Raw genomic sequence first — 12053 nt, 5'->3', positions numbered from 1 at the left:
ATACACATGTGGCGGTGATCACAATTTAAATTCAAATACTTTTATATAATTTTTATTCCTCCTATTTACCCTGCACTTGATCTTCTCTTCCTCTCCTATGTTAATTTTCAATGTTGTCTATTCTCAGTTTTCTAAATTTTCCATTATGGCAAATTCCATTCTGCAGAGTTCTCTGCCGTATAGATATCTAATACATTTCCTTAAAATTTTCCTCTTCACAAAGTTTTACTTTTCGGTATGGTCCTTAAGAGATTGTTTTGTTCAAAAGTTCTATATTTTAAGTCATGGATTTTCCTTTTGTATTAATCTTGAGTGTCTTTTCTGGGCCTTTTTTCTGCATGTCTGTCTGGATATCTCCTTGTGTCCATACACTCCAAGAATAGTCTTCATTTTAGGATTACAATGTATAAAATATTTGAATTTCTGTTAAGGTTAAAGTATGTAATACATCATAGACTGCTCTTCTTTTCCTGGACAGGCCTTCTAATTTATTGTTATTTAATAACTCTTCCTTATTTGGTATATAGAAATGTGTTCATTAAATATACATGAGAGCATGTCTTGTAATGGTGCCACATTTACAATTTGTTGAAGCATGAGCATTTTTAACCGTCACATTCAAAATCTCTTAATTTGATAAGGAAAACAGTTATTGTTTCAAATATGTTGATTTACTGAGTTTACTACTTCTACAAAATTACATATTTATGAAATATGGACACAGTTGCAATCATTTATTGTCTGTTGGATTTTGTTCCCATGATTCTTCTGTTACTATTTAAAAGTATTCATGTATCCTTAAACTTGTTGCCTTAGCTTATGCACTTAAGGCTCCATTACCATGACCAGAAATCCATTTCTAGCTTGTTTGTGTTGAAGTAGAAATAATAGTCTCATGAACTTTCCAGGTTAGGCTGACTTTGAACTCTTTTCATGTTTATATTTCTAATTAAAAAACTGTATATTTCTATTAAATAAATACGTCATACAAAATATAAGACTATGTTGCAAACATACTGTGTCCATATTATTTTTGAAGGCATATAGTTAACAAATGAAAATGTAATTATACTGCATGTATGTCTAGTAACTCAGTATGTTAATCAATATATGATCAAAATACTTATTAGTTTATATTGAGATTTTTCCATGATCTTATTTATATGAGGAATTTCATTATTAGGACTATTTTCATATTATTCATTAAAATATGAGTCCTCATTTTGTGACAAATATTGGGAGAATATTAGATTGCAGTGCTTTTGCGTACCATTTTGCATCCCTTGCTAATTTCTTCTCTGATGAGATTTCAGTGAACTTAGACAACACTCCTTTCTCTTCAGTGAAGGAATGAAGAGAATGTACACATGGATGAACTTATATGTTGAAACAAAACTGGAAGTATGGCAGGCAGGCAGGAAGAGAATTTATGACACATAAGAGAGAATTTCTTGGATAAACAGACATACAGGAGGAAGAGGAAGAGAACAAGGAAAATATAGCCATAAGAAATGATTATTTATGTCTTATAGTAAAACTTTATTCATCAAAACAGGCTGGATTTTGCCTCTGAATCATGGTCTACAGAAAGAAACGGAAGCATTGGGACAAAGAGTGAACCAATTCCAGAGCGACACTAGAAATGAACTTGACAAGTTGGGCTAGAGAGTCAGGAGGACAGTAATGAGTGAGAGAAGTTTGGGTAGACACATCAACATTCTCTGTGTCCTCTACACTGAACTCTATCCCTATTACACCAGGAACCGTTCAATTTCATTATGTTAACTTCTGTGTACTGTTGACTGATTTTCTTCTGCCTAGGACTCCATTTCCTTCGAGACAGCTTGTCTTTCCAAGTCGGTGAATTCTTTACTCCAGCCTTCCCATATCTCCTCCATTTCAGCTGTCATTGCAGACAATGAAGTGATGTTATTAAAATCAGAACGAGTCACTGTCATGAGATCTGCCCTAAAAGGCCCTTAGGCCAGCAGTCTGACAACTTTCTGTTGAAAAACCTATATTTTGAAAGCATTGATAAAATTCTGTTTGCAAGCTGGATACTCATGTGTGTAATCATAAGAACTTACATGACTGATCTCTGAGAATCAAGGTGTGAAGCCATCTCAGGCAGGAAAATCTGTGTGACCAGCCAAAAGCTGGAAGAGAAGCTGTAACTCAAGAAACACGGCACTAGCTTTGAGTAAAAACAGCTCAAAGACAGTGTCCAGGCATTGATTCATGCCCTAGGATGGGCACACACACACACACACACACACACACACACACACACACCCGCACACGCACGTGCATACGTACTGTGATGTAGTAGTTGCTGTTTCCAACTAATCCTTGTGTCATTCTTTTATGTCACATATTCTCAACAGCCCAGATATGTCCAGGGAGCTCAGCACTATCCAAGAGCCCATATAGGAGAAGAGGATCTGCCCAGGAGAGTTCTGTTTACTTGTGCACTTGCATATTCTTGGCATTTTGGTCTGTAACTGAGTGTCTCACTAATACATGTGTATACCAAAGAAACATAAGGACTTACATAACTTCAAGATATTCTAGCAAACTACCTGATTCCTATTACAAAAGAAAATGTCCCTGTCTCTATCACTGTCATTTCTTTTTAAGTGCTGGTATGACAGTTCTAGCCTGAGGCAGCTGCTCACAGTAGAGAGAAAAGTGCATATCATAGGAAATCCCTCTTCTTTGCTATAAAAGATACAAGTACTTATCTTATATGTCAGTGGTTATTTATCTTTCTCTTGTTCTGGATTTGTTTTAGTGAAATTCAATTTTTGAGCTGTTGGTATGTTACACATATGAGACCCTCATTTATTGTATGGCTAGCAAAGATCTTCTCTCCTTCTGTGGGCTTTCTATTTATCTTGCTACCTATATCCTTTGCCATAAAGAAGCAATGCAGTTTAAATACAGTGTCATTTGTAGAACATTTCTTTGATTTTTTGTGTGTTTCTGGGCCATGCACTAAAGACAAGTAACTACCAACCAAGAATACTGTTCCCAGCTAAGTGCTCATTCCTACCTGAGGGACAAATGAAAACTTTCCACAGCAAGGAAAAATTGATGCAATTTATCTCCTCCAAACCAGCATTACAAAAAATTCTTCAAGATGTTCTACACATTGAAAATCAACACAAACGTCAGAGATACGACACCTATGCAGAGTACCACCTAATTATACCAAGAATGGACACAGTCCCTTAAAAATAGACAAAATGATAGGAACTATAAACTTTCAATCCTATTCTCAATATTAGTGGACTTAAATCTCCAATTAAGTGGCATAGACTGAATAGCTGGATCAATAAGCAAGACATATCTTTCTTGAGACATTCAAGAGAAATATCTTCCTCACAAAAGAAATATTATAAAAGCTAATTGCTGGGATATGATTTATCAAATAAAACATGTCCATAAACAGGCCAGGGTAGCAACTCTAATATAAGATAAAGTTAACTTCAAATATAAATTAGTAAGAATAGACCAAGAAGGTTATTACATAATAATAAAAGATCTCTCTTACAGGTGGAGATAACCATACTAAATATCTATACAGCACAAGCTGGAGCACCCGTGTCATTAAACATTATTTACACTAAAACATACCTAGATCCAAAGGCAGTGATTGTTGGTGACTTTAAGACACCACTGCCACATTTGGAAAAAGAACTCAACAGAGTAACTTCAGAACAGAACAACTGCATAGACCAACTAGACCTAACAGAAATCAGCAGAACATTCCATCCAGAGACACCAGAATATATGTTTTTCTCAGAATCACATAGAACATTTTCCAAAATAGACCATATTTTAGAGCAAACCTGTGCAAATATGTGTGTATTGGGGGGAAGGGAAAATGGGAGAAAATCATGGGAGGGATAACAATGTTCAAAAAGTAATGTACTCACCACCTTACATATGTAACTGTAATTCTTCTGTATATGAACTTCCTGTTCCCTGACAATAAAACTGAATTAAAAAAATACACACAGGGTCTATGAATATGGCCTATTGGGAGAGTGCTTGCCTAGCATACACAAAAACCAGGGTTTGATTCCTCGGCACCACATACATAGAAAAAGCCAGAAATGATGCTGAGGCTCCAATTGTAGAGCTCTAGCCTTGAGAAAACCCAAGGACAGTGCTTAGGCACTGAGTTCAAGCCCCAGGACTAGCGAAAAAAAATAGCTCTGGAGAAGCTAGGAATCTATGTTCCCTGAACATTCCTCAATATAGTGCAGTCTATGTATGAGAAACCCACAGCCAGCATGATACTTCAGGTGAACAGTAAAAGCCATCTCTGCTAAAATCGGGAACAAGGTAAGGACGATGAATCTCTCCATTCCTCTTAAGTCTACTATTGGAATTTCTAGCCAGAGCACTAAGGGAAGAAGCAGCCATAAAGTGGATAAAAATACAAAAAGGAGAAGTAAAATGCTCCATTTTTGCAGATGATATGACTGAGGATTTAAAGAACCCCAAAGACTCCTCTCCAAATTACATGGGCTCATCTGAAACTTTGACAAGAGAGCAGTGTATAAAATTAATCAACACTCCCAGCAGAGGATCACAGCAGCTCAAAAGCTATATATATACAGCCATATCGAATGAGGCTTCCCAAAATGAACTCCAAGGTATGGAAACAAGAGGTTTGTCTTTCTATTTGTTTCTCTTAATGTACTATGTGAAGTTATGTATTTTCTCTTTTTTCCCCTTATGCTTTATCTCACTTTGTTATTGTATCTGTCTTTGGTACCTAGTACATTGTGTATATGTTTATTTGTTTGTTTGAAATAGGGAAGTGAAGGATAAAAAGAAGATGACTGCTAGGGGTGGCGGGAGTGAAAATGGAAGACAAACATGGGAAGGGGTATCAATGTTCAAGAACTAATGTACATATGTACCCCTCTGTACATCACCCTGATAATAAAATACAATTTGAAAATAAATAAAGAAATTAATATACAAAACTTTGTAGCTTTACTGTATGCGAATAATGAGACAAAAGAAGCTGAAGTAGCTTCAAAAAACAATGATATTAATAATTATAAAAGCTAGGGGCAGAGGCTCACGCCTGTAATCCAAACCATTCAGGAGGCTGAGATCTGAGGATCATGGTTCAAAGCCACTTCAGACACTAAAGCCCATGAGACTCATTGCCAAAAAACCACCATAAAGCTAGAAGTGGCACTGTGGCTCAAGAGGTAAGGCAATAGCCTTGAACTGAAGAGCTCAGGCACAACACCCAGGCCTAGAGTTCAAGCCCTACAAATAAATAAATAACAATAAATAAGTAAATAAAATATTAGAAATTCACCAAAGTTGTAAAGCATATCTATGATGAAAACTTTCAAAACCTGAAAAAAGAAATTAAAGCAGATTCAAGGAAGTTGAAAAAGCCTTACATGCTCCTGAATTGGGAAAAATTAAAATTGTGAAAATGATATTACTTCCTGCCCAACGTGTTCTATGAGTCAAAGTAATACCCATTAAAATCTCAAGAACATCCTTCCATGATATAGAATAAGCAATCCAAAAGTTAATGTGGCATAACAGAGGACTCAGAATAGCAGAAACAATCCTTAGCAGGACAGAGCTGGAGGAATATCAACTTCAAAAGTCTATTAGAAGGGGATCGATGGAAGATGGTGGTGGTTGAGTGTGAGTCTTTCGGAGCTCTCTCCAATGTACAAGTTCTAGCATCGTAGGAAAAAGTTCATACCCAAAGATCCATCCTAAGTAAGCTTTAGCACCACAGAGATCTGTTAGAGAGGAGAAAAGCAGGAAACCAGAGCAAGAAGACAGCGACAGTGTGGAGCAGCGCCAGCTTCTTGGAGCTGCCACAGTGACAAAGCCTCACTCCAGGACCTGAGCAGACAGAGCTTCTTAGCAGCGCAGACCTGCCAGCTCCAGAGGCAGACAGAGCATGAGTGAGTCCAGAGCCGTCACCCGGTCATGGCGCGGGCCAGCCAGCTTCACGGAACCAGAAAATCCAGCAATTTGTGAGTACTTCTGTGGAGACGTTTCCACTTTTGCTCGCAGAATGGCATTGGGAAGGAATCCCTTCCCCCACTAGCGGAGAGCAGTGCCATCTTTTTTTTCTTAATTTTCAATTTTTTTCATATATTTTTATTGTAATGAATAGAAGCGTTACATGATATTTGCAAGATAGATGGTGCATTAACATTGATACCCTTTCACATGTCTTGGTCCCCATTTCCCTCCCCGCCACCCCCACCACTCATCTTGTTTTCCCCCATTCCCTATCCAATTTCAAATAACCAAATACAAATATATACGATATATCAGGTAACAAAGTGAGATACTGTACAATATGAGATAACTAAGGGACAGTAAAAGAGATGAGAGATAACATAGTACCTTAAGAACAACAATCATTCATTATATGGCTTATGTTTCTATATCCTACAGATCCTTTCATTTAGCGTCCTACTATATGGCCTTTTGTATCAAGGTTTTGCTCTATTGCAAATCTCTGCTAGGAGAGTCCAAGGTTTCTACTGATTATGACGAATGAGGGAAACCATTGAGCCTAAGTTCCTTTGAGTCTGGCTTACTTCACTTAATATGATCTTTTCTAAGTCTTTCCATGGGGCAATGTCATTCTTTCTGACAGCAGCATAGAATTCCATTGTGTACAAATACCACATCTTGTTGATCCACTCATCAACTAAGGGACATCTAGGTTGGTTCCATATCTTTGCTATGGTAAATAATGCTGCAATGAACATTGTTGTGCTGGTGGATTTAGTGTGTCCTTGTTTCTGGATGATTGGGTAAATGTCAAGTAGTGGAATTGCTGGGTTATAGGGGAGTTCTATGTTTAGTCTTTTGAGGAACTGCCATACTGCTTTCCATAGTGGTTGAATGAGTTTGCACTCCCACCAACAGTGTAGAAGTGATCCTTCCTGGCCACATCCCCTCCAGCATCTGTTATTCTTAGTTTTCTTGATCCTGGCCATTCTAACTGGAGTGAGGTGGAATCTTGGAGTTGTTTTCATTTGCATTTCTTTTATGACCAGAGATGTCAAGCATTTCTTCATGTGTCTCTAGGCCATTTTTGTTTCTTCTTCAGAGAAGACTCTCTTTAAGTCTTTGGCCCATCTTTTCATGGGATGGTTGTTACTTTGGAGATTAGTTTTGGATTGATTCAATTTTTTGAGCTGTTCCTATATTTTAGATATGAGGCCTTTGTCTGTTGTATGGTTGGTGAAGATCTTCTCCCACTCTGTAGGCTTCCTACTTAGTTTAATTCAACCCAATACCAATCAATATCCCAATATCATTCTTTAAAGAAATAGAAGAGGCAACCCAAAATTTCATATGGAATAATAAAAGACCCCATATAGCAAAAACACTTCTTAGAAGAAAGAACAGCGCAGGAGGAATTTCAATACCAAACTTTAGACTCTTACAGAGCTATAATTATCAAAACAGCTTGGTACTGACACAAGAACAGGTCTGAAGACCAATGGAATAGAACTGAAGACCCAGATATTAAACCACAGACCTATGGCCACCTAATCTTTGACAAGGGAGCCAAAAAAATAGAATGGAAGAAAGATAGCCTCTTCAACAAGTTGTGCTGGCAGAACTGGTTAAGCACATGCGGAAAACTAAAGTTGGATCCTTCTTTGTCACTCTGCACTAGAATTAACTCCAAATGGATCAAAGACCTGGAGGTAAAAGCCGACACTCTGAAAACTTTACAAGAAGGAATAGGAGACACACGAGGCCTCCTTGGCACAGGTCGAAACTTTCTTAATAAGGACCAAGAATCACAACAAATCAGAGAAATGCTGGATAAGCGGGACTGCATTAAACTGCAGAGCTTTTGTATAGCAGTGCCATCTTGACTGCTGCTGACAAAGACCCTACCAAACAACTGGAGCCTGAGAAGTATGCTGACAATGCCATCATTCAAAAGGGCAAAGGTTTTCCCAGAGGCAACTTAGCCAGGCCACCTTCTGTCCTAGAAGAAGTTCCTTCCCGTGGGCGGGACACAGTCCTGGTAAACAAAGCCATGTGTGGGAAAACCAAGCGGGGTGGGGGTGTGAGGGGGGAGGGAAATGGGTACCAAGACATGTGAAAGGGTATCAATGTATGTGAATTAATGCACCTTCTATCTGGCAAATATCATGTAACCCTTTTACTAATTACAATAAAAAATAAATAAATAAATAAATAAATACATAAATAAAAAATAAAATAAAAAAAACAAAGCCATGTGTGACTGCACCCGATTTTTTTTTTTTGCCCAATCAAGCAAAGTGATCAGAAACACCTCAAAGCCAAATCGGAAGAGAAAAAGACTTTTTGAAGGGTTTGGATCCCAAATTTAGTGGAGACACAAGTTTCCTACCCTGTCCACCCCCAAAAAATAAAACGAACTGAAGAATACCCTTTTTTTCTCTTTTTTTCTTGTTTTCCTTTTTTTCTACTGTATTTCATTTGCATTTTTAATGTTCTTTTTTTTCCATTTTACCTCCACCTGCTTTTTTTAATGTTATGATTATTTCCTTTTCCCCCCACCCAAACCTCCCTGCCTGCTTTCCTTCTGTCATTGTGGTTGTTCCTAGAAACATAGTGACAGCACTGGGTAGAGACTGGATACAAATGATATTTATATTGATACAGTCACCTGCTTTTTAATCTGTTGGTTCTTTACCCTAGCATTTCTTGTCTAAGAACTCACAATTGTGTCTGATGTCCCCCCACCTTTTTATGTTTTTATTTTTCTTTTTTGTTTATTTTTACTTTTTAAAATTTTTATCAATGAGCTCTACTATATATACCTTCCTCTTTTCTCTATATATTCTTCTTATTACTCTTCTTATTTTCATAAGTTTTATTTTTTCTAAATTTTGTACTCAACTATTTTAATTTTCTACCAACTTCGGTCAGTTATCCTTACACTATCCCTTTTCTTCATTACTATATTAATGTTACACTCCTACATTACTCTTTTCTTACCTCGCCTCTTGTCTTTCATACTATTTTTCTATCTTTGGTTCTGTGTTCATCATTCAACTTTTATAGTGCATGGATCTACAACTGATGCCTGTTAAGCAATCCTATATATCTAGGTTTTCAATTATACTGTAGGTCCAGATGGACTTAAATACAATAGAGATTGTACTGAAGGGTTGATTTTTTTGGTCGTAAAATGGTGATGGATGGTGATATTGGATTTGCCTGTCAGTGCACAAAAAGAGAGAGAGAGTGCTAATACCAATCTAAAATTTGAGCATCTATTGTCTGGCCAGCTAAAGAGGTCTAGGTTGGTTATATCTTAAAAGTTGCAATCTTCTGCAGTATTAATCTTGCACCTGTTTTCAAATGGGCAGAACAAGAAACTCAAGAAAAATGGCAAATCAAGGAATAGCATCTCCAACCCAATATAAACAGGCAATGGAGCAATCAATGGCAAAACTAGAGGAGAGTCCTTTAAATGCTATACAAATGCAATTAATAAACATAATTAACGAAGGTCAGGAGGGAGAAAGATGGCACCAAGACAATAGGGACCCAGCCTAGCTCTCTCCCACAAAAAAAGGAGAATCAGGGAATCCTATGAGCCAACTAGCCTAAGAAACCCACAACTACATATTCAAGAAGCAATGGAGAAGTACACAAATTGGAAAAGACATCCAGATGAAACTTATATCCAATGTTCTCAAAGAACCCTAAACACGAGGACCACTCCCCCACCCCTCACTGCCAGCTCCAAGCCACGAAAGCCTCAGCAGAGGGCGCTGCCCCAGGGAGCCCCATCCTCCACCAACGCCAGCAAGCAGCAGAATCCAGACACAGGAACCCACACAGTCCTGACATTAGCAGCACAGATGGCGGTGGAAACCAAAGGGGAGGTAAACGACCCTCTAACACAGCAGAGCAGCTCACAGCCAAACTGAGATGAGTAATCAGTCCAGTGGGTTCCCCAAAGCCATCGGGAAAGCAGAGCTGGTGGCTACAGGACTTAACCCAGACCCTCCCACCCTTCCCAAGAAAGACTGGCAAGTGCAGAGGGGAAGGAATACAGAATCCTGTCCATTCCCCCAACAGGTCCCTTCCCCTAGCCATTGACTGGAGACTGACAGTTGGGTGGGCTCTAAGACCTAGCACCCCACCAAAGGGGGCAGAGGTGTCCCTGCTCCCACCTACCCAACAGCCTCCTCTCCCAGGCCATTGAAACTGGAGACTGTGGGGGGCTGAGACCCTTCCTTCCAACAATGGGTGGCAGTGTATGGGAATCTAGGAGCAATCATCTGAATGCCCCAAACCAAAGAGGGGGGCCCTACTCTTGGGTGCCTCCAGCAAGACAACATTGAGGGGCAACCCAAGAGTCACAAAAAGACTCTCAGCCAAAGCAGCTGAAACACAGCAGGGAATTGAAGGGCAGACCATCAGGGGTCGAGCTTGCCCTCTGAGAGCCAGAAAGGCCCAGCTCCTCCCTCAGAGCCCATGTCCTCAGCTGGGCCCAGCCCCTGGGAAGAGGACAGAAACCAGTCGGACTGATTTAGCTGAGAGCTCCAGGAAAATCCCAACCACCAGGGCCTTGGGAGGGCCCCGACCCTAGGAACAGAGCAGAAAAACTAGCCATCCATGGGGCTAGCTGAGACCAAAGCTCGCAGCTCAATCCTAGGGCACACTGTGGGGCCACTGGTTGGGCTGAGAGCTAGCCGTGCAACCACACACAGCCTCTGGAAACAGGCTGAACACCTGTAAAAGCTGCAAACTCTGACCTAGTAAGCAGTGGAACTAATTTGGCTGAGAAACACATGTATACACAGATTCCCAGAACCACCAGTCCCAAACCAAGTAAAGACTACCACCTACCCACCACAGAGCGAACCTACAACAACAGTCCTCGATGCCTCGGAAAGCACAACGACGAATTATGACATATGTAAATAATCAAAGTCCCACACAAAATGCAAAAGGAAACAAGAGTGAGGAGAGATGTCACCATCTCAAGAAATGACACCTGAAGAAACATGAAACATGACTCTATTCAAGGAGATGATTGTGGACATGAAAAAAGAGATTAAAGCAGAATTCCAAAAACAAAAGCAGGAAATTACCAAGGAGCTCCTCGAATTCAAAAGAGAAGAGGAAGAAAAGATTAATACCCTCTCAGCAGACATCCAGCTCAGTGTCCACAATTCAAGCAAAAATGGATGCATTAAGCAACAGATTGACTGAGATGGAGAATAGGACATCAGGAATGGAAGATAAAACACAAGAGCTAGAACAGAGAATCATCAGCCTGGAGAAATCAGTGAGAATTCACCAAAGAGAAATTGGCAGATGCAGCCAAGAAATCTAATCTTCTTATCATAGGGATCTATGAAGGGGAGGAGTACCTTGATAAAGGACTGCAACCCTTATTCACCAAAATCATAGCAGAGAACTTCCCCAACCTCATAAGGGAAAATACATTATTGAAGGTTTCAGGACTCCAAACAGTCAAGATCCTAGAAGGAACTCATCTAGACATATCATAGTAAAGACACTAGACCTGAATACCAAGGAGCTGATCTTAAATGCTTCAAAAACAAAGAAAGAGCTATCCTACAATGAGAAAAAAATAGAATAACTGAAGACCTCTCCACACAAACCCTAAATGCAAGAAAAGCTTGGAAAAACATCATCCATACTTTGAAGACCAACAACTGCCAACCCAGACTGATTTATCCCGCAAAACTAGCATTTACGTTTGAGGGTGAAACACTAATATTTCATTCCAAAGAGAAGCTATATGAATACATGCACACTAAACCAACATTACAAAAAAATATTAAACAATCAAGAACAAATTGCAGAACAGCTAGAACTCCCATCAAGAAGCAATTACCTATAAATCACTAAACACAAAAGGGGGGAAGAGAGAAAGAAACTCAGAAGTAAAATTAAATGATGACAAAGGACACCGAATACTTTTCCATAATTTCCCTAAATGTGAACAGGCTGAACAATCCAATCAAAAGACACAGAACAGC

The sequence above is a fragment of the Megascapheus bottae genome, unplaced genomic scaffold (genome assembly GCF_031878675.1).
Source record: "Megascapheus bottae isolate mThoBot1 unplaced genomic scaffold, mThoBot2.hap1 HAP1_SCAFFOLD_91, whole genome shotgun sequence".
Lineage (NCBI taxonomy): Eukaryota > Metazoa > Chordata > Mammalia > Rodentia > Geomyidae > Megascapheus > Megascapheus bottae.
This window is presented reverse-complemented; position numbering follows the sequence as displayed.